Source organism: Mus musculus, chromosome 9 (assembly GCF_000001635.26).
Source record: "Mus musculus strain C57BL/6J chromosome 9, GRCm38.p6 C57BL/6J".
Lineage (NCBI taxonomy): Eukaryota > Metazoa > Chordata > Mammalia > Rodentia > Muridae > Mus > Mus musculus.
This window is the reverse complement of record NC_000075.6, coordinates 9,783,324-9,807,126: the sequence shown is the minus strand read 5'-3', so window position 1 is coordinate 9,807,126 and position 23,803 is coordinate 9,783,324. Positions and strand designations below refer to the sequence as shown.

At 37.6% G+C, this 23,803-nt stretch overlaps 1 protein-coding gene across 14 annotated transcripts in view; it reads left to right on the top strand.

The window, feature by feature from the left end:
* Cntn5 (contactin 5) overlaps positions 1–23,803 on the top strand; it is a 1,270,553-nt gene that overhangs the window by 1,097,649 nt on the left and 149,101 nt on the right. The window lies entirely within an intron of this gene.

Genomic DNA, 23,803 nt, shown 5'->3' with positions numbered 1-23,803 from the left:
TAATGTGTTTTTTCAGAACAACCAAGCCCTGAGGAGGAAGGAAGATAGCTCAGCAAACAAAGTTCTCATTTCAAGACCAAACATTCACACTTCATCCCTAGCACCCATAAAAACATGCAGGGAATGTTAGTGTGTTTGTAATCAGGGACATGAGAATTAAAGACAGGTGGGGCCCAGAGGCACACTGGTTAGCCAGCCTAGACTATTTTGTGAATTCCAGGCCCCTGAGAGATCCTATCTCAAAAACTAAGATGGACAGTATCTTGAGGGTCAACACCTGAGATTGACCTTTGGCCATGAATGGAATTCAGGTCCTCAGAGAAAAAGACAAGTGGAATAAAGCCAGGTTGTTGTTGTTGTTTTGTTTGTTTGTTTTGTTTTGTTTTTTTTACTTTCCCAATTTGAGCATATTGCTGTTCCATTCACATTTTAGCTTCATAAGAGTATCACCCAGACAAATATATTTCTTTCTCCTTCTTATGTTTAAGGAGTGTAGATTCAAGCACATTTGGCAAGGAGAAAACTCATGCTAATGATTTTTCCATCTCTTATAGTTAAAGGAATATGGTATCATTATAAATTTTGCAAAAGAAATCAAGGAGTACTTATCCTAACTATGGTGTAATGAGTATTGAAGAGTCTGAAACCCACCTTTCCCAGCAAAACAATAGAGAAAGTGTCTATTGGCTTCAAAGACTTGTTTATTTAGTAGATGTTTCTGGGGCCTGGCAACTTGTGCTAGGCTCCCCTGGAACTCCTCTTTCTTCTCAGCGAAACACAGCAACTGCAGTCAGCTGTCAATCAACTTCAAGGCACTAATTTGGGGGAGTCAGTTGATATAGTGGCCACCAGTTTCTCATTACCTACCAAACTAACCTGTGCTTCTTTGCATGAAGCATTCAAACATCTGAGCCTCTAGAACAGAAGTGTCAAGAATAACTAGAGTTAGGCTTAGAACTTGTTCAATGTCATTCCTGCTACATTCTATTGGTTAAAACACATCATAAGCTAATAATAAACTCTACCTCTTCACAGAAGAAATTGCTAAGTATTGTGGTGACTTGTTTTAACTGTCATCACCTGATAAGCTGTTGCCTGGCCACAATTTCTAGTTTTCCAAATTCCAAACCTTGTGCCAGCATCACAGAAGATTATTATTATTATTACTATCATCATCATCATCGTTTTTATCTCATGCGTTACATCCTGATCACAGTTTCTCCTCCATCCACTACTCTAGCCCCTCCCTGTTCCCTCTCCCCCACATTCACTTCTCCTCGAATTCCCTTCAGAAAAGTCCCACAAGAACACCAAGATAAACAATCATAGCATATATTCAGAGAACCTAAGACCTACACATGCTCTCTAATTGTCACTTCAGTCTCTGTGAAATCCTTTGAGCCCTGCTTACTCCACTCTGGGTAATAGAAGTTCTTATTCAGTCATAGCTCCAAACTTTGGTTTCAGGTAGCTTTTGTCAGGAAAAAAAATTATCAGACTGATTTGTGAATCAATCATTTTAACTGGATTCAGTTACATAGTTTTGCATCTAGTTTCAATTGGACTTATTGATGCTAATTGCAGTCAACTTTCCAGTGGCCTAGGAGCTGTTTGAGAAAGAAACAACTTGGAAGGCTTATCATTAGTTCTAAATTATTTTTGCCTTGGGCAGAGTTCAGGCTCCAGTTATGCCACAGGGCTGACATGAGCTTTGAAAATAACCATCTGCAATGTACTCCCACTGCAAACATCTGTATTATATGTTCTCATCAACTCTTGAAAGCCAATAAGTGAAGCACAGAGCCACAGTGGGAGGTTGCCCAAGGCTCAGGGTCCAGGAAAAGCATGGAAAACTTTAAGGTCCTTGCTGAGGCCATCTAGCACACAATTTATACATTGAATGTCACAGTCAAATGATCCTTTTCTTAGATTATGGTATGATTCTTAAGACTAAACTAGTATCTAGATTATATGTGTCCTGTCATGTGTGAGGGGAATGAGTCTCTGGAAAAATTAATTATGTGCACAAATCTAAAAAGAACACATGTTATAATTATCAGTACAAAACAAGTCATCTGCTCAGACTAATTAGCCAGCTACTATCTCATTAAATCCAAAGTACTTGATCTAGTTAGAGCCATTTTCCCATTTCATGTGGTTTGTATGCTCTTTTAGGAAGTTGGGAAATTTTAGTCAATTGATTTGTTAGTAGTAAATTGGTAATATTTAGAAGAAATTGACAGAGAAAATTAGTTTTAATGTAAAACTAATAGACCAATCAATACTTTACAAGAAAAAGACAGTATGCTAGTCTGTCTGGTTAGTTAAATAAGCTATGCTATGCTGATGTGACTATTAAACACAGTTTGAGCGTCACTTTTCTCAGCAAAATAACAAAGCAAAAATCCAGTGTGTTGTTATGAGCCTTATTAAATATTTCTACCAAAATTGTTTTAGTGGTTTCTGGACTTGCACTGTATTTTACTAGGAAAAAATCCAGTACACTTTTATTAATGAGTAACTATAAACAGATATGACTATATCTAAAATTGAAACATATCATATATTCTGTGACAAAAATGAGTTCATAGAATCTTTTAGAAAGCCTGCTCTCATGGTTTCTAACTAATAAATGGATGTCATTATCTATTTTGTTAACTTTACAGAAGCTTGAACCACTGGAAACAACGAATTTATAAAACTGATCAGACTCTACTCTAACACTAAATTCCTAGCTTATTATGTAATGCCATGATAATACAAGTTAATCCAAAGAAAGTAGTGAAGACTAAAAACCAACCTAATAAAAATAGCCTGGAATTGTATAGTTCTTAATCTTTTAAGTCATTCATTGTCTTATGCTTGTGACTGTAGTTGTAACGTACTATGAGCTTATACAGTGTAGGACATCATCGAGTAAATATTAAACTTAAGAACTAAAGAAATGTTTACATTTCAAACACATTTAAAGATCAAAACAAACATGACTAAGGTATTGTGATATAGAAACATGTGACTTTCGCCATATAGCAGTATATTTACCTGCATTCATGAATTGCTTGAGTTCGGGAATAAAATGTCCTTATATGAACCCAATAACAAAAATGTAATTTACTATAATGTAGCCTTTCGGTACATAGCACCAAAGAGCATCATGAATCCTAGGAATGTCAATGACATTATCATTGCAACCGATATTTATAATTAAATGAGAGTGTAAAAGTCAAATACCTGGTTCATGAGATACACCAAAAGACAGTTTAAATTTTGATTGTATATTTCTCTGCATAGAACCCACATGTTCAGAAAAAAAAGATTTTTCTGAAGACCACCAAACTTAGTACTTGTAGGTAGTCAAGATTCTGTACAATTGGTGATTAGGCCCAAAACAAAGACAAAGTCTTTGTGTCCATGACGTACATATTATTAAGCTTCCTGCTATCTTTGCTATAATACAAAATGAGAAGACTTTAGAAAAACAAAGTCTGTTAGAACATCAAAGATTTCAGAATAAGTTACCATTAACAACTAAAAATTACAAAACAAAAGGTGGACTGGCTACAAAAGGTGGGCAAGGATACAGGAAACCTGTCTTTCTGACACTGAACCTAAATAAATAGTTTAAAATAAATTCTAATAACTTAAACCATTCTTGAATAATGAATACTTCACCTGATAGAATAAAACACAGTGCACCCTTGCTAAAGAAACCTGAAGGCTAGTTTCCAAAGTCTTAAGTTTGTAAACCAAAATAAAGTACTTTTCTATAGAATGATTATCTGCAAGGTAATGTTTTCTACTAAATGTATAGATACAGTTCTTCACAAGCTATGTTTACTCAGCTGGGTACATCTAGAACATGAGCCTCTAGTGAAATCTGAAGCTCCCATGAGTAGATTGAAATGTCATCTCCATATCTAGAATATCTGCACAAACGTCTGAGGTCTCTTTAAGCATTATAAGTTTTATATGAATTATGTTGTCAATACTACAAGCAAGGCAATGATCTTTTTAAGGTCCTGCAACACAATTGCCTACATTTACCCTATTGTGCTGGATTAAAAAGTAAGAATATCAGTTAACTGCAAAAAGAGTATCCCAATATCTTTCCCAAATAAAGTGAGATTCAACTTGCAGAGAAGCTTTGAAATAACATGCAATCTGGGCTCAGTGAAAGACCAACCAAATAAACCTTGAGATGGCTGTGAAGCATCCATGATGCTAGATGGGTTTGATACTCAACAGAAAAAGATATGAGCATGTCGTATGTTATATTTGAGGATGGTATTTCGGAAAGATGGTGAATTACAGAGGCACAGTCACAAAGAGACTGAGTTCTAAATGACCACATACACAAGCACACGGGAGTCTTCACTTAAACAAATTCATAAATAAATAAAAGTGGAAAAGTAAATTAAAAAATAACCTGGTGATCAGATGTGAGATTCTTCACCCAAGCAAGGTGATTAATTTATAGTATCTGAAGTTACTGCAAAGACTTAAATTGTTTGCACTCTATACAAACCACATAGGTAAGCAATAAATACTAAAGCAAAGTCAGACTTTTAGTGTGCACCAAGAATAAAATGGATTGTTCACATAAATACATATATTAAACTATACACACATACACATATAAACATATATAATGTGTAAATATTCTAAATGTTCCTACCATATATATATATGGGTGTATGTGTGTGTGTGTGTGTGTATACAATATATATACAAGTTTAGCAAACCTGCTACAAAAACTAGAAAGAATGAATATTTTTAAAGATCACGTGGAATCACAAAGCCATAAGACATTCAACACTCATATTTCTAACCTCGATTTTCTGTATATGGGAGAAATCACAGGACACTATTTTTAGGAGCTTGATTTTCCTATGCCTACCCTCCCACAAATCCCATGGCAACAACTAGCAAACCAGCGTCAGCTTTGGCCTTGTGTTTCCCATTGTCCTTATTTTAACAAGAGGTGATTTTACATAAACAAGAGGTTGCTTAATTGTTTTGCAAAACCTACAGTCTACAGCTTTCTCCACATATTATTATTTTCATTTAATAATAATATTGAAAACTCTTCAAGGTCACATGGGAGAGGTTCAAATATATTCTTTTCAATAGGTACAAAATATTGCATGTGTCTTAATGTTTCTATTGCTGTGATGAGACACATGACGATGGCAATTCTTATAAAGGAAAATATTTAGCTGCAGCTGCCTGATAGTTCAGAGTTTTAGTTCATTATCATCAAGGTGAGAAACAAGGCAGCATGAAGGCAGACATGGTGCTGGAAAAGGAGCTGAGAATTCTATATCTCAATCCACAGACAGTTGGGAGAAAACTGGGTAGAGCTTCTAAGACCTCAAAGCCCACTCCCTTGTCATGAATCCCCTCCAACAAAGCCACACCTACACTAAGGCCTCACCTTCTCATAATGGCACTTCCTACATGCCTACTGAGACCCTTTTTATTTTTTTCACAGCATGGCTTGCTTATGTCCCAATTATGCCACTTATTTTATCATTAGATTTGAAATTTTAATGGATTCACTATGCTGAGGGACTAGGAGAAAAAAATCATTTGTAAACATATGTAGTATTCTTATACATTTATAATTTCCTTTCTATATGTTATTGTCCAAAAAGTAGATTTCAGTTTCAAAGAATTGCATTGTTTGTAGCTGAAATAGGTCCTGAATGTATGGAGGTTTGTTTATAATTCAGCGATTTGTAGTTGAGTCTGGACATTTGTTGTGAGTTCAAGGACAGCTTGGCCTACATGGTAAGCTCAAGAGTAGCTTAAACAGAGACAGAATGAAGGAGACAACACCTTCAAAATCTGAAAAAAAAAAAAAAGAATACAAGCCTCCATGGCTTTTATGGACATTCTGTACCATGAAAGTTTACTATGTTCAGTGGATGTTTGATCTTGCCCTTCGATATCTTGAGGTCCATGCAGGAGACTTGTCATTTTGCTAAGGTTTCATCTTCAAAATGAAGTTTAAAACAAATGATTCTAAATGTTCCTAACCTAGTTCTAAAGTACAGTGATTTACTACTTTTTATTCAAAAATTAAAAATCTAACTACCACTATAAATGAGATCAAATAACATGAAACTACTGTAAAACATATTTTAGCCAACACCAATCAATTCTCAGGAGTGAGCACCAAGAGCCCCAAGTCACAATTTTCTCTCTTAAATATTGCAAACATCTTTAATTCATGGAAGATGTTTAAGAACCCCATGATGCTTTTAGAATTAGAAAATGTTCAATGCAGAAGGAATTCCAAATTAGGGAAAAAAAAAGTATCTAAAATCGGAATTCCTCCCTTTAGCTAAAGAAGCATTTGAATATGTAAGGTCCTAGTAAGAGATAAATGATTCCTCTAAGGTTAAGATATCTTCCAAAGGCAACAGAATGTTATAGAATTTTTTAAAATGTCCTTTTCTCTAGGCAAGAGATTAGCATTCTTTATTCTGTAAACTAGCCTCCTCAAGTTTCAAATACAAACATGGCATCCCTTTCACAGGAAATTTTTAGGTCAAATATGCACAAGTGTATAATAATCAGTATCACCCCAAATTATTCATTATATAAAAGTCAGCAGTGTCAGTTAGCACAGTCCTTCTATGCTGAGCACATTGATCGTGAGTTTGACTCTGAATCACTGCATGTACCTACATGCACCAGAGACCATTCGAGTCTGGTGGGAATGAGACTTGGCACAACTAAGACTAGTGCCCACATTGGTGACAAGGACTTGCTTTTCCCAGCAGTAGCATATCCTGGGAAAGTGCAGAATGATGCAGGACTGCATTCTCTCAGTGATATCCAAGGTACATGGGACAAGACGTGAACATACAACACAGTGCTGGCCTGGTGAAACTACCCAATGGGCAGATACAAAAGTCCATCTCTAGGCTGCTTCAGTATCTCAAGAACCACAGTGACACAGGTAGATGTAGCCCCAATCTATTAAACTTCCATAGTGACCAATATTAACTGTGGCTTGTTCAGCTGGCTGTGGAACAGGAGCCTACTTCATGAGTTAACTGTTGTCAGCAGTGAGTCTTGATTTCACAGCAGTGCTATCTTGCCATGGCAGAATGTGGACTCAGAGTATGGCACTTTCTGTGGCACTAACAGCCATGATTGTGCTGAAGGAGTCTGTTTTTTGTCTTTCCATAGTGACTCCACCCAGAGCTGGCAGAAGTGCACTGGGCTTGAGGTCAGACCTACAACTATGGTTGACTCATCTGTTTTTACCCTACTCCCAGAGAGGACTTTGGGAGAAATGAAAAATCCTTTCTAGGATCTTCTCCAGCTCATAATGGGCAACACCTTCAATGAGTATAGGAAAACCTGGGCTTACATGGCCCTCTAGTGTAGAAAAAGTAATCGCAGGTATAAGGCAAACGTAGACTTGGTGTTTCACCAAGGGCTGAAATAATGAAGATTACTGGTTCAACAGAAATATTCAGCAGTTGGAGAGATTGGCTCAGAGGTTTATAGCACTGGCTGTTTTTGCAGAGAACCTCAATTCAATTCCCTGCACCCACATGGTAGCTCACAACCATTTGCAACTGCAGTGAGGGGAGCCAACACCTTCTTCTGTCATAGTACACATGTATACATGCAGGCAAAGCATTCATACACATAAAAAATACATGGATTTTTTAAAGAAGGAAATACTCATCCTGGTCAGAATTTTGGGAAAGGTAGCCATAAACATCCAGTTCCAGTAAACTGTAATAACCAATTCTCCAATGCCAAGAAGATTTGCAGTAAAACTAACTTCAACCAAAGGTTAATATATGGTAATAGAGATTTATAACAAAATCATCAGAAATGAAATAAGGACAAAAGATACAAAAGACTAACAAACCTGAGGTAGTTTGTTGATAGAAGTATATGGACACACTGTGCTAGACGAAGGAGAGTAGAGTCAGTAAATAAAATTGGAGATGAAAAAGTCAACATTCCAGCTAACACATCAGGAGCATAAAGGGTCCCTAGAGATGCATGCCAACAACCTGACCATAAAGACAGACAGAACATACAAAAAACCTGATTAACAATCTGACTGCATAGATAGATGGAGGGAACATACCTATCAGTCTTGTATCATGAAGAAATGAAAAAACGAGACCATGGCAGTAAAGAGAGAGAATTGATAATTAAGTCTACCATCAAAGAAGATCCCAAGACCACAGGATCTAATTACTGAGTTCTACCAAATACTCAAAGAGCTAACAACATTCTAAATTGACAAGAAAGCTATTCTTAGAAACACATTCTTCATAGTCATTGGTGCCCTGATACTAAATCCAGACAAGGATGCAACTAAGGAAGAAAACTATAGATGAACATTCCTGGTGCTTTTGAAAATAAAGAATCCTCACCAAAACATTAGCAAATGCTTACTGGGAAGACAGTTGAGGAGGAAAAGAATTTGCCATGGAAGCCTGAGGACAAGAGTGTAATCTACAGAATATATGTAATTCCAGTGCAAAGGTGACAAAGACATGGTATGCACGTGTGGGGTTCAGTGAGAAATGATGTCTTAATGTACAAGGTGGAGAATGATCGATGAAGACACCTGATATCATCAACCTAGGCTTCTACATACATACATATATATGCCTATACACTTCACACTGTTGAACACCCTAAAATATGTGTGTAAATATGGATGTGTGTATGTAATATATACATATGGATATATACACACATACATATGCCTAAAGAATACTTGCAAACTAATTCTTACAGTACATTAGAAAGATAAATGTGATGAATGTGAAGAAGGCAGATGCAGCTTCCGAGAAATAAGAGTATGTGTACAGTATGTTGGTTGCTGTTTTGTCTTATTGACAGTGTCTTTTGCCTTACAGGAGTTTGCAATTTTATGAGATCCCATTCATTGATTCTTTATCTCAGAGCATAAGCCATTGGTTTTCTGTTCAGGAACTTTTCCCGTGTGCCCATGTGTTTGAGGCTCTTCCCCACTTTCCCCTCCATTACTTTCAGTGTCTCTGGTTTTATGTGAAGGTCCTTGATCCACTTAGACTTGAGCTTTGTACAAGGAGATAAGAATGAGACACTAACAATAGGACAAAAGATCTTTACCAATCTCACATCTGATAGAAAGCTAACATCTAATATATACAAAGAACTGAGGAAGTTAGACTCCAGAGAATCAAATAATCCTGTTAAAAAGTGGGCAATAGACCTAACAGAATTCTCAACTGAGGAAACTCGAATGGTCGAACAGCACCTATAAAATGTTCAACATCCTTAATCATCAGGGAAATGCAAATCAAAACAACCCTGAGATTTCAATTCACACCAGTCAGAATGGCTAAGATAAAAAACTCAGGTGACAGCAGATGCTGGCGAGGATGAGGAGAAAGAGGAACACTCCTCTGTTGTTGTTGGAATTCCAAGTTGGTACAATCTCTCTGGAGATCAATCTGGGGTTCCTCAGAAAATTGAACGTAGTATTACCTGAGGACCCAGCTATACCACTCCTGGGCATATTATACCCACAGGATGCTCCAACATGTAATAAGGACATATACTCTGCTGTGTTCATAGCAGTCTTATATATAATTGGCAGAAGCTGGAAACAACCCAGATGTCCCTCAACAGAGGAATGGATAAGAAAATGTGCTACATTTATACAATGGAATACTACTTAGCTATTAAAAATAATGACATCATTAAATTCACAGGCAAATGGATGGAACTTGAGAATATAATCCTGAGTGATGTGACTCAGTCACAAAGAAACAAACACGATATGTACTCACTGATAAGTGGATATTAGCCCAAAAGTTCAGAATACCCAAGATTCAATTTACAGACCATAGAAGCCTAAGAAGAAGGAAGACCAAACTGTGCATGCTTCAGTGCTTTTTAGAAGGGTGAACAAAATACTCACAGGAGGAAATATGGAGACAAAGTTTGGAGCATAGACTGAAGGAAAGACCATCCGGAGACTACCTCACCTAGGGGTCCACCCCATATATAGCCACCAAACCTGGATGCTATTGTAGATGCAGGGAAGTGCTTGCTGATGGAAGCCTGATAGGGTTGTCTCCTGAGAGGCTCTTCCAGAGCATGACAAATACAGAGGTGGATGCTGGCAGCCAACCATTGGACTAAGCAGAAGGTCTCGAATGGGGTACCTAGTGGAGGACTTAGAGAAAGGACTGAAAGAGCTGAAGAGGTTTGCAACACCATAGGAAGAATAATCTCAATCAACCAGACACCCCAGAGCTCCCAGGGACTAAAGCACCAACCAAGGAAAGATCCATTGCTCTAGCTGCTTATGTAGCAGAGGATGGCCTTGTTGGACATCAATGGGAGGAGACGTCCTTGGTACTATGAAGGCTTGATGCCCCAGTTTAGGGGAATTTTAGGGCAGGGAAGTGGGAGTGACTGGGTAGGTGGGGGAACACCCTCATAGAAGCAGAGGAGGGGTATGAGATAGTAGGTTTCAGGGGGGGACCAGAAAAAGGGGACATCATTTGAAATGTAAATAGAGATAGCATCCAATAAAAAAAAGTTGATATGGGTAACCTATAAGTCCAGCTAAAGTTAATATGTTCTAACATTTTCCCCCCATGGTTAAAATTTTTTTTTCATGACCTATGTCATGGAAGTTCTCATACATGCTACAAGGCACTGTCAACTTGAATACAATCTGAATTTGAAATTTATATATAGACTTAAAGGACTGTAATAAAAGCAAACATAAGACAGTGGGAAGCTAGGCAGTGGCGATATATGCCTTTAATCCCAGCACTTGGTAGGCAAAGGCAGGAGAATTTCTGAGTACAAGGCCAGCCTGGTCTATAAAGTGAGTTCCAGGACAGCCAGGGCTACAGAGAGAAACCCTGTCTCAAAAAATCAAATAAATAAACAGACAGACAGATAGATAAAAAGGTCAGTGGGGAAAAAGAGTATGTCTACTTATGCAAATCAATCAACATGACAGATTCACATGATCCTCAATACATACAAAATGCATTTGTTAAAATTCAATACCCCTTTGTTTTATACAGGATATGCATAGAGGTGTGTGTGTGTGTGTGTGTGTGTGTGTGTGTGTGTGTGTGTGTATTGGTGTTTGTTTGCAACACTCAACAGAATTAAGGTTGTAAGTCGGTAAGATGTATGCTTAGCATATACAAAACGTTTGGCATACAAACATATACACACACACAGAGGAAATGTCTCTTTTTTACTACTTATATTCAACTTGACACTGCTAGTTTTATAAGAGCAAAGCCAAGGACATAAATTGCACAAAAATCAGAATTAAGACAAACTGACATCATTCATTGATGAAGGAGCTCACAGATGCAAAACAACAAGCAAGCTACACTGCAGTTCTCCAGGGGTGAACTGTCAGAAGAAGTCAGGAAAACAACCCCACTTCCAATAGCTATAAAGTGGGAAGATAGCAATAAGCTTAACAAAAAAGCTGAGATCTCTCTACAATGAAAATTACAAAACATTAAAGAAAGAAGTTGAAGAGGAAACCACTACAAAAAAATGGAAATATATCTTGAGTTCAGAAATTAGAGAAATCAATATAGCCAAGACCTAAGTGTTCATCAGAATCAATGTGATTTTTGTTAGAATGTCTTTGAATCTCTTCACACAACTGGGAAATCCAGCCAAAAATTTTATATTGAATCACCATACAAGAGCCAAAAGGTGAATAGCCAATGCCATCAAAAGCAAAACAAGCAAAAAGCCCAGAAGAATTGAAACAGAACTCTTACCCTACATAATTTCAAAATAATTAGTAAAAAATGGTAACCATTGGAATGGCATGAAGCTGCATGTGGCATGTACCATTTAATTCCAGCAATGGAGAACAAGCTGAAAGAGAACACGCTGGAAGACAGTCTGGGCTAGATAGAGAAACCCTATGCCGAATATCAAAGTAAAGGTGGGGAGAGGAACAGTCCCAGGAACAAATTGTAAGCCCATGTCTAGGGTCAACAAGGTTTGTTGCTGCTGCTGTTGGTTTCGTTTTTTTGTTTGTTTGCTTGTTTTGTTTTGTTTTGTTTTGTTTTTTACAAAGCAAAGGTGCTAAACATAAGTTTTTTCTAAGAGATTTTGCTGGGAAATTTGTATGTCCACATGTAAAAGAGTAGAAATAGAGAAGCCTGCCTCCACAGACACACCCAAATTACGAAAAGGAAAATAAATTAGGTTGATTGAAGATTAAGTGTAAAGCCTGAGAGCTAAGAAAACAGTAGGAGGAAATAGAAAAAAATCCTTCAGGGCACTTCAAGTGGCAAATATATTTTGTATAAAACCTCAAAATATGGGTGACAGTCAAAAATGGTAAGTGTCACCTCCACAGTTCACATTTAGCTCTTGCAAATGCAGTTTCCACAGTTCATGTACCATATAACTCTTACCCATGTGTCTCCAGAATCAGGCTTGACCCTGGGTGTCTTATAGTTGAGTTGATTGACATGGTCCTCTCACTTTGCCTTTCTTTTCACCAAATGTCTTCATTGGATGGTGGCTGTGCTAGCTCAGAGTGTACACAGGAGTTAAAAAAGTCTTTTCTAACATTGATGTGCTTCAATTGCCTCTTTGCTGAGTATGTTTGAGGCCGATAAGACTCTTCCTGATTGTGGAAAACAAGATCGGATTAGGGAACCCAACTTTCCTTCCTTTGTAATGAGATGTGTTTAACTCAGAGACTGGTTTCTGTGTGTGAGTTGGTTTCTAAGTAAGATTAGCCGAAGCACTCTCAGTATTTAATGTTGGAGCACAGAATTGATATACTACTTGTTAAACTCTGCACTCATTAAAATAATTAGCACTGCTTCTTTTAAAAGATATGAATGTCTCATAAAGCATGATTTTGGAAAACAACTCGAAAGAGCCAGATAGTTAACAGAAATATACTCTGAAGATGTGCTGGTGTAAATTACATATTCCCTTAGAGATACTATGTTTTGAAAAATCCTGAGTATAAAAACATCTTCACTCTCCTTGTTCATTTTTTAAATATCTGCCAATACACTATACTTCATTTCTTATTACATTCTTCTATGCACACACAATGAGTACCACACTGCTCATAAAAAGGAAATATAGATATTATTGATACTTCCAAGACCAAATAATAGTTAGGAGTATCTTCAGGTGATATTATCCAAAATTGCAAAGGAGTCCTTCCGCATCTTCCACAGCACCACAGGAAAGGTTTCTGCCATTCCCCAGCTCTCTGCTCCAATTGCATTCCTCTTACCTATTCCTCTCCCTCCATTACCTTGAAATTCTGAAGTAAGTGGACAGAATGTTTGGTTGAACTCTTGACTTCTCTGTCTCTTGACTACAGCTACTTGGGAAAATTCTTGGGTTATGTATGGTTATTTCTTTTCTTTTTTTTCTTTATCTTCTGTCTCTTGGAGAGACTAGGGGTAGAAATTGATTTCCGTTTTCAATTGCTAGGATCAGCTCCTTTATAGTTTTTCTGTATTGTACTCATGAAATGAACATCCGGCTGTTGGCTCATTTCTCTACATTCACAGATGAACCAAAGCATCTACATTAGCACCCTTCTTCCTCTGACATACCATTTGAGCAGATTCAGTCCATCTACATTTGTGAAGCATAGTCACTGTTACTTCAGGTGACAGTCTTCACAAAATTGTCAACACTAAAATAGTGACCTTTGCATCAACCTTCTTTGATAATTTCCTCATTGACCCTCCACCCTTATCCAACTTCTGAAGACCCTTCCCTGCTCACTGAGAGCACTTGCATTGTCCTTCCTACCTTTCTAAGTCCAGCTCCAAGGTCAGCACACAAGTCCAGCATGGTTAGGCTACACTTACAGTAGGACTCACTTCCCAACAGCACATAGGGCTCCTCACACATCATGTGCCAGTATCCTCAGCTCTTAAAGTTGGCTGCTTCTACCAGGGTTACAAGTGATTTCTATCCCCATGAGCCTCCAAGTTTAATTCATATGGTGCAACAACTGCAAATTTCTGGATGTCTCCCTTTTCCTTGCATCTTATGTGATTTTCATAATACAACTACCTTTTTATATTCTCACAAATGAATGTTCCAAAGGGTGTAGAATGAGACTGTAAATCTTATAAGACCATCAGAATTTCAGTATACAAATTCTACCCCATTCTATTTGTCAAAAATGTGAATGAGCAATCCAGAATGTAAAAATGAAAGTAAAAATGAGTTTCTACTTCTGAATAAAATAAGTAGCAAAAGATAAGAGAATGAATAAGAATCATGAGTCCAGGAAGCAGAGCAGCCTATACAGTGAGAAACAGACTGAATTAATATAGTACTACAGTCATCACAGAGTTCTCTCCACCACCAGCTCTGGAGACACATCCTGAACATTCTACACTGTGGTGCTTGATCTACCTATTATGAAGGGTAACGGGTACTAACAAGAAGGAGTAATTTTGAGCAAGGCAGAAATGAGAATTGGGGATACTGAATTTAACTCATTGAAGCTGAGTTCTAATAATTGGCAAAAGTCTCTACAGAAGTCATGGACCGTAAAGTCCAGATATACTGATCCTATTGTGGAAGGAACAGTAGATAAAATCATTGAGCATTAATGCATGCGAGAAGGAGCAACCTGGAAGCAGACTTGTCTCCTTTCATCCCACAGGATGAAGCATTAGCTTCCCTTTCCTACGATGCTGAGGTAAAAAGTCATAACAGGATTTTTTATGCCTATGAATATCAAACAGAAAAGAGGCAAGGTGGACTCTTTACAGGCTAATTTTTAAAATCCTTTACAAATGTCAGTAGAGCAGGTGTTGAGATTTAGCACATGGGAATATGGGCATGTATACATACCATACCAATTGCTACCCGACACATCCATGTTCAAACTTCAGCAGCAGAAAAAAATATAAAAGAAGTGCAAGAACGTGTTGCATATTGCTGAGTTTTGAGCACAATACCAGAACAATACAGGGCCTAATGAAGGAGACAGGATTACTCTAATCTGCTTCTTTAGACTCTCGTACTTTAAAGGGAGACCCTATAGACAGGTCGCTGTGTATATTCACCCACATACCCAGAGAGGGATTCTTATGTAGATACCATTGGGCAATGTAAAGTATATAGAGTAAATGTCATTTAATATTTAATCTTGGAATACAGTATATTATGACAAAATAAGCTAGCAGTGTTCTTCTTGACAATGCTTGAGTGAAGGGAAACATGGACATGTCAATCAAATATAGATCATTCTAAATTATGCACTTAGCTTAATGATTCAAATCTGAAAAAAATCTTTACAATATATTTCATATGACTATATGAGTGTATGTCAGTTGCAGGTCAAGTGTAAAGGATTTTCTCAATGCCATCTCATGGTTGTAGGAGATGACAATAAGTATACAGGGAAATGAAGTGGGTAGTTTTCATGATGTTAGAATGGTAACCTGGTGTTTCAAAGGGAGATGACATATTCTATGTCTGGATGTGATTGATCAAGCCCTGTCACAAAAGAGCTTGCAGAACAATACTATTTTGCTAAGAGAACTCTTTTCTACTAAGAGTTTCATGGTCACTATTATTCAAAATGTCAATTTATTTTGATATATTTAACAAGTCTTGCTTTGACTAGTGTAATAAACTATCTATAGATTTAATCAGAATAAGCTGTTATTCTATAGGAGGCATAACTAAACTTCAAAATGATAGCCAGAGAGTCAGGTACCCATAGCTCTTCTACCTGTACATTGACCATCCATGTAGCAAAGTCTCCTGTACCCTGACCTGCAATTTACTCTCTGCTGTAAGAAATTATTTGAGGGCGGGGGGGGGGGTAGTTTTAGTTTCTTTAGTCAGACTAAAATCACTCGCCCCTGTGGTTTGTGTATTATTTTGTGTTTTAACTCATTACATTATAGTAGGTTGTCCGTTCACATTGCATTTAAGTTTCTCAAGGTGTGTGTTATCATCTTGGGTGATAAGCACCTATCTCTTGTGCCATTTCTTCCTACTGAAGCACTGTGGCATGGAGAACCTGTAGCTAGATCACAGCTCACCTATGTTTCAGAGACAAAGGAGAATTAAAAAATTCCTGGGGTGTCAAAAAGTGCTGCCTAGACAACAAGACATGCTGAGAACTACTTGGAAAAATGAATACATAGCTCTCTCTGTCTGCACATGGGATACACAGTCACAAAGGGGAGTGTGAAGCTTCTGTGAGATATAATTCTTGAGCTTTCCTGGAGGCCAGGCAATCAATAGCTGCTTGCAAATCACAAGCTCATTCATGAATGAATCAGTCTTTATCTGACTATGATCTGTAAGTAACTTCACAAACATAACTTATGAAGCATAGACCTTGGAAAGATAGCATGATCATTCCATTAATATACAAAGGAAGAATTCAGTTGAATCAAAAATGTTTATGGCCTGTCATGACTGCTAACATCTTGTTACTTGTCAGCACTCCCTCACTGAGCAAACCTATGGGACAGGCATTAGGATAGCATCTGAAGAAATGCTCAAAAAGGTTGATCCATCATCAGGCAAACCATGGTGAGGAACTCCTAATTTTAACAATGTGGGTTTAAGTCACTTCTGCCAAGAATTCACTTAAAGAAAACCTGTCTCTCACTGCATTTCAAAGATTTCCAGGTGCTAAGTGAGAAAGAGACTTCCTCTGTAACTATTTTAGCTTCTGGCTGTGACATTTAAGAAGTCTCCACCTCTAATTTTTTAAGCATAAGATGGCCTTTCTTTGTCACCAACAAATGTGTTGTAAAATAAAGCTGACAATGGTGTGTCACTGTAGTTTACACTGAAGGAACAGGAAAAAGTTACAAAGAATATTTGGAAAGATAGAAAGGAACACAAAAATACATTCATATTAGACTAGTACATAGCAGACATTCAGAAAAAAAAGGTAAACTGTTCTCATATATTACTTTAGCATGAAGTGTAAATGTGGTCTGTCTGTTCATGTCAGCATACATTAAGAAAAGATTTCAAATGAAGCACAAAATTGTGCGTACTTAGGTGTTTGTTATTTACAAAGAGAGACATTTCAGCTCCTTGATCTTGATCTCCAATACCACAAAGTCCTTGAGTGGGCATTAGTGTTGCAGAAGGCCACAGGTTACATCACGGTGATCACGGTGAGTTGGGTTGATCAGAACAATCCGTTCCTATATGTGTGACTTGTGTAGTTTCAGTGGGTCTCATGACAATAAGGGTCTAATGTGAAATCCACTGCTCTTATGTTGAGTTTTGATTTTTTTTTTTTTAGTTTGTCAATGAAACATCTTGCCTTTTACTCTGTACTCAGCTCACAAAATACACAGCTATAAATGGATATCAGAGGAGCCATTATGAAAGAACTAAAATTTGAGCAAATATTAACATGTGAGAAACATATAGAGATGCTAGCAAGCCAATGGAGAAAATGATTGAGAAAAGAATCAGAGTATCCACTTCTATAGGATCAAGAGAGGGAAATCAACTAAGTCTAATTTTAATACAAGATGAGAATCAGAGCACCTTAAAGGGTAGTGACTGGATCTGGTTGAAAAAGTAACCAAAGTCAGTTTGAGGGGCCAGCCTAAAATTGCATATCCAAGAGGTAGACAATTGAAATCAAAGGGGTTAAACAACAAGATACAATCTGTTGGTTATTTAAAATGCTGGGCATGGTGGCATATGCCTGTAATCCCAACACTCTGGAAACTAAAGCAGGAAATTTGCAAGGCTCAAGCTAGGGTAGACTAAACAGTGTGACTTTGTTAAAAAAAAAAAAAACAAAACAAAACATAAAACCTTACGAGTCAATATTCAAATAAGTATTGTTAAACTCTATGAGATATGAAGAAAGAAAATTTCTTTTTCTGGATGCAGCCTGAGTGTGATAGCAGGAGAAAGAGATCTACCCCCCCCCCCCCGCAGAGTTCCTCAAATCTCACGTGTGAGTATAAAAAACCCTGTCCATGTTTGCTTCCTGGAGGACTTCTCTTGAAGGTAGATTAGAAGGGACATTTGTTCAGTGAAGTCTATAGCTCCATACCCCAAGTTTAACAAAGCAGAAATGAATACATTGAGAATTGGTTAATTGTTTTTATAGAAACTATAAAAGGGGTGGATCCCTGGATATGGAAGTCTCTACATGGACCATCCTTTCATCTCAGCTCCAAACTTTGTCTCTGTAACTCCTTCCAAGGATGTTTTGTTCCCACTTCTAAGGAGGGGCATAGTGTCCATACTTCAGTCTTCATTTTTCTTGAGTTTCATGTGTTTAGGAAATTGTATCTTATATCTTGGGTATCTAGTCGGCCATCACTGGAAAGAGAGGCCCATTGGACACGCAAACTTTATATGCCCCAGTACAGGGGAACGCCAGGGCCAAAAAGGGGGAGTGGGTGGGTAGGGGGTTGGGGGTGGGTGGGTATGGGGGACTTTTGGTATAGCATTGGAAATGTAAATGAGCTAAATACCTAATAAAAAATGGAAAAAAAAAGAAACTATAAAAGGAGAATGAAACAAATACTCCTAGAAATCACGTGAGGTTGACATTTTGTCAACAGGCAGAGGGAGTAGAGCAAGTCTAGGAAAGCATGAGATCAGGACAATATCCCAGAAGAGCTCAAATACAAGCACATGGAACTGTACATGGTAAAAGTCTTTTGCTTGACCTTTACCTGTCTCTACATGAAAGCACTCACATACCTCACCACAGGGAAAAGAATATGCCTTTAAAGACTGAGCATCATACATCACAGCTCTGCATGTACTGGCTAGCTGGATACCTTGAGACACAGGAGAGATGGAATGCAGGTAGCATTTTGTCAGTCATTCACAGTTCTCTCTATACAGATGCTTGTCATCTAAGTACTAAATATGATTTTTTTTCCTTTACTTTAAAGCTAATCATTCTAAAATTGAATCTTATCTACTGTTTGTCTAATTTGAATGTATTTAGAAATTCTAGCTTTCGTATACCAGACAAATAAATAGACACTATTATCTCCTGACTTGGTACCTACAGGAATGGATGCTGAGATTTTAAACTCAACCAATGATTCACATTTTGTTTTTCTTCTTTAATCTATCTCACCACATGAGATTGTTTCTTTTAGTGCACAAACGTTTTCATGAAATATTGTGTTGGAAGTAAAGTACCAAGAACAAGTTTGAATCTTGAGTGTGCTGTTGTAATTTAAAATTTCACCCTGATAAACACAAATGTTTTCTAAAGAGTTCTTTGCCTAACTTTCCTCATTACTAGTAATTAATATTTCTATTTCAGAGAATGTATGAGTTCATTTAAGCATTAATTGATGCTTACATTAATTTTAATCACTATAAATTATTATCAGTATAAAATGAGAATTGATCAGTATAAATTACTTTTAAATCATATTAAGACCTATATCAACATTAATCTAGATCTTAATCTACAAGGATTTAAGGAAATATTATTGTAAAGATAATATATGTATAATTTCTATATGATAATAGCATACTTTAAATAAAATATTACCGAGGGAAATGAAACACTACTACTAGGAAAACATGTTAAGTATAAGACTTAATTTTTCATGTTTTAGACATTAATAATATCTAATAATTCATGCATCGGAGATAATTCCTAGAATTTACATGAGGTAAGAGTTTTATTAATTTATATCTTATAAAATTTATATCATCTCTTTTGCTTTACAAAGAACAATGTTTTATAGGTATTGGGGGTTGGGGTTGAACTTGCCAGACTATTTAAACCTTCAAGAAAGTGAAATACACCTTAAACCAAAAGAAGAAACTGCCATCCACAACAGTCATTGAGCTTGTCTCTGGTACCAGGGCTCACTGTTTAAGACCTAGGCTAAATAACCTCAGCGTTTAATCACTTTCTTCTGACCCTCTTCTGAGTGCTTGCTATGCTACTGTGTGTACAGATTCCTGCTCTAACCTACTGCTAAAATGTTTTTTAGCACTTTATTCTTTTAAGGTATCACCCAAACACTTCATGTATGCACAGTACTTCACTTGATAGTTCCACGATGTGCGCTCTCCCTCTCTCTCTCTCTCTCTCTCTCTCTCTCTCTCTCTCTCTCTCTCTCTCTCACACACACACACACACACACACACCACAAAGGTGGAGGAGGGATAGAGAAAGAGCAGAGATGAGGATAGAGGCACACAGAGAAAGACAGAGACAGAGACACAGAGACACAGAAAATACCTGTGTCTAAAATAAAGTTAAGACCTTATTTAAAAAAAAAGGAAAAACTTTCTGTAGCATCTAAAAACACTGGTAGCCAGATTAGTGAGGGAGTGAAAATTGAGAAAAGATTCTCTTGACTGAAGTAAAATTAGACAACCTTTGACAATACTGATTTCCAAACTCTAACCAAGTTCCTGACAAAGATGTGAGCTCTCCTGGCATTTTCACAAAAAGCACCAAGTGAGGCCTTGAACCATGGAGCCCTCTTCCCATTTTGTCTAACAAGTGGGAAGAAGAGCTTGAACTCACACATCACCACTCCTACATTAGTGCCTGCTTCACACGTTTTTACCCCACTTCCCTTCCTCTAGTGTCTTGTTCTACGTCCTTCCCTAATTTATTCTAGGAAAAATGGTGGGGATGAGGAGAGGTCTTGTCAGCCACAAGAAAATCAAATCAAATCAAATCAAATCAAATCAGAAGTAAGCAAGCCCTAGGTACCTCTGTTCTTTAATGTGCTTACTGGCTTTGTGACATTCCATGTCACTTTGCTCTTGCTCAACTCTCAGAAAGCTCAGTGTGGACAGTGAGGGAAACTTCTAGAGAGAGAACAAGTGGTATGTTCAGATGCATAAACTAAGGGAAGCTGCAGGAAGCCTAGCAAAGACTGGATTTGAACTGTTCAGTGGGAAAAAAAAGCAAACAAACATCTGTACCAGACCAAAGGTTGGAAGTAGGCAGAGTGGGAAGAATTCCCAAGAATGCACATAAGTGCAAGACTTATCTGGACCACAGTATTCAGCTGCAGGATGTAGAACGTGTTAAGGGAAAGAATTGACTTCAACAGAACATGTGACCAAGACACTAGATGTAAATACAATGAGTTCTGGTTTCTTAGGAAAAGAATTAACTCTCTTCCTGGGGTGACGCTGCCTGGAATTCTTAAACTGAAGTCTTACAAACAACTGGATGGTTCCAGAGTAGAGCCTCATGATTGTCATCTAAGGAGGATGGAACCCAGGCAGGAAGATGGAGTTTGAAGCAGTCTGAGCTACTTATGTAGTTTGATATCTGCCTGGGCTAAGTTGCAAGTCCCTTTCTCGCATTAATTAGTAACTTAATTAGTTTAGGTGGTTAGTTAGTTTAAAAGTCTGGACTTGTGTGAAAAGATAGCCACCATTTTCCTATTTTATTTCAAAGTTGTAAATACAAGTCCCAACTTTTCTAATGAGATTGCGTAACAAGGAAAAGTGAATGGCCACTTGCCACTGATCCCAAAGGCAATGAACGAGCTGCCTCTTACAGAGGCTTCATCTAGAACCTTATGCACCAATACAGTACTAGAGTGCCCATTTGCCTGTTGGGTGTCTGGTGTTGGAGCACCGGTTTAAAAGCTGGTTCTGCAAAGTTCATTTTAAGCAACAGATAACACCATTTGCTTGTAAAACCAAAAAAAGCAGCCAAAAACTAAAGAAAGAAAAGAAAAAAAATAGGAAATAAAGTGAGAGTCAAAGAAGAGAGAGTGCCTCCTGAGAGATGAAATGAGGAAACGAAGTCTGAATTGAAGAAAGCAAAGATCACTGTAAGGAACCATTTCATTAAGGTTTCACCAGTTGTAGAGTTTTTCACAGGAGCGGCACATTGTGGGCTCACATTAAGGATAATGGGCTCCCGTGTGAATTCTCCTCATTACTCCTCTTGAAAGAGCAGTAAATCTACTGAAAGAGTAATTTAGGTTTACTGTTCTTGTCCATTCGCTTTGCTTATGAGCTCACCTGTTTAGGATTTTAAAAATATGATGCAGGTATAATCCAAAAAGAAAGAGATCAGCCCCAAATGAGCCTATTTCAACTCCTCAAATAGACATGGCATCCAGGACTATGCAGCAGGCTTCAGACATTTTGAACCAGGTGGTAACGATGGAGCCTAATCTTAGGAGCTGCCCACAGACAGCAGAGGAGAAATGATTTCTGCCCTGACCCTGAATAATTTGCATGTTTATATGAACACTAAATGCTCTCTTAATCTTTCCACCAATGTTCACTTTCAGTTCAATTCCAAAGAAAGTAAAAGGGTTGAAAACGTTTCCCAGATTTAAGAAAATAAATATTTTGGAGGAAAATATCTGTAAAATGAAATGTGAATTACTTAAGTACAGGAGTATACTGCTACAAATTTACTTTTCAAAACTGGAAGGCAGCTGGGTGTGGTGGTGCACACCTTTAGTCCCAGCACTCGGGAGGCAGAGGCAGGTGTACTTCTGAGTTTGAGGCCAGCCTGGTCTATAAACGGCCAGGACAGCCAGGGCTATACATAGAAACCCTGTCTCATAAAACCAAAAACCAAAACCAAAACCAAAACCAAAAACAAAAAACTGGAAAGCTAACTTTTTATGTTTTTAAACTGCTACGTAAAAACTGAGGTAACCACTATCCCTGTCATTCCAGCAGTTGGATGGCTGGGAAAGAAGAACTGTGAATTTGAGACTAGCCTGCATGCCCTACTGAGAACCTTGCCTCAAAACTAAAATAAATAAGTAGACAGTAGATAGATAGATAGATAGATAGATAGATAGAAAGATAGAAAGATAGCAAATAATAGAAGCTACCATAACAAATAAGAGGAAATACCAACCATCCTTACAAGTGTAGTCATTTCTAGGTTGATAGAAAGAGACAAGCCTGCTGTGTGTACAGCTTTGCCTCTCCTTTTCCATTAGATAGGTGCCCCACCATGACCCAGGAATGTTGTCAATGACTATGGGTTGCTGAGATAAGGGTCTATGTAAATGAGCCCCTGTAGCACAGGGTCCAATTTGTAGACCCAAATTGCTGGAGACAAATATCTCGCCATTCACAAATGATCTTGACTGAAATCTGAACAACTGCCTTCGATTTTAATTTTCTTTTCATTTCTCCACGAAAATCAAAGGTTAGAGTTATTTTTTATTATTAATGTTAGACTTAATTATTTATTATGCAGAGTGGCCTGCCTGCATGTATTCTTCAGGCCAGAAGAGGGCAGCAAATCTCATTACAGATGGTTGTAAGCTACCTTGTGGTTTAGAAATCAAACTCAGGGCTTCTGGAAGAACAGACAGTGCTCTTACTTTGTGAGCTATCTCTCTGACCCCCAGAGTGTTTTAGAGTTTTCATTTTGTATTTGTAAGAACTGAACATTTTATCTAGGTGAGCTGAGGAGATGGAACACATTTATTCTTCCGCCTCCCTAAAAAAGGAGCCACATAGAATGTGAATCTCCTTAGGGTTTGTGAGTGAGGATGTATGCTAAGGAAGGTGTCAGTATGACATTTGATGGGCAGATGTTTTATCTGGAAATATTTGTGTGACATTCTAATCCATTCTCAAAGCATTCTCGCTATGAAGCAGTTTCTTATATATGACACAGCCAGACTGTGTCTCAACAAATTATTTCATTAGAAAAAAATTCAATACTCTTAGATGTTCCAATTGTAAGAGCAGCCAGAATGAAAACTAACTAGCAGAGAGAGGAAAGAAAAAATAATGGCTAAAATACAGGGGATCACAAAGTAAC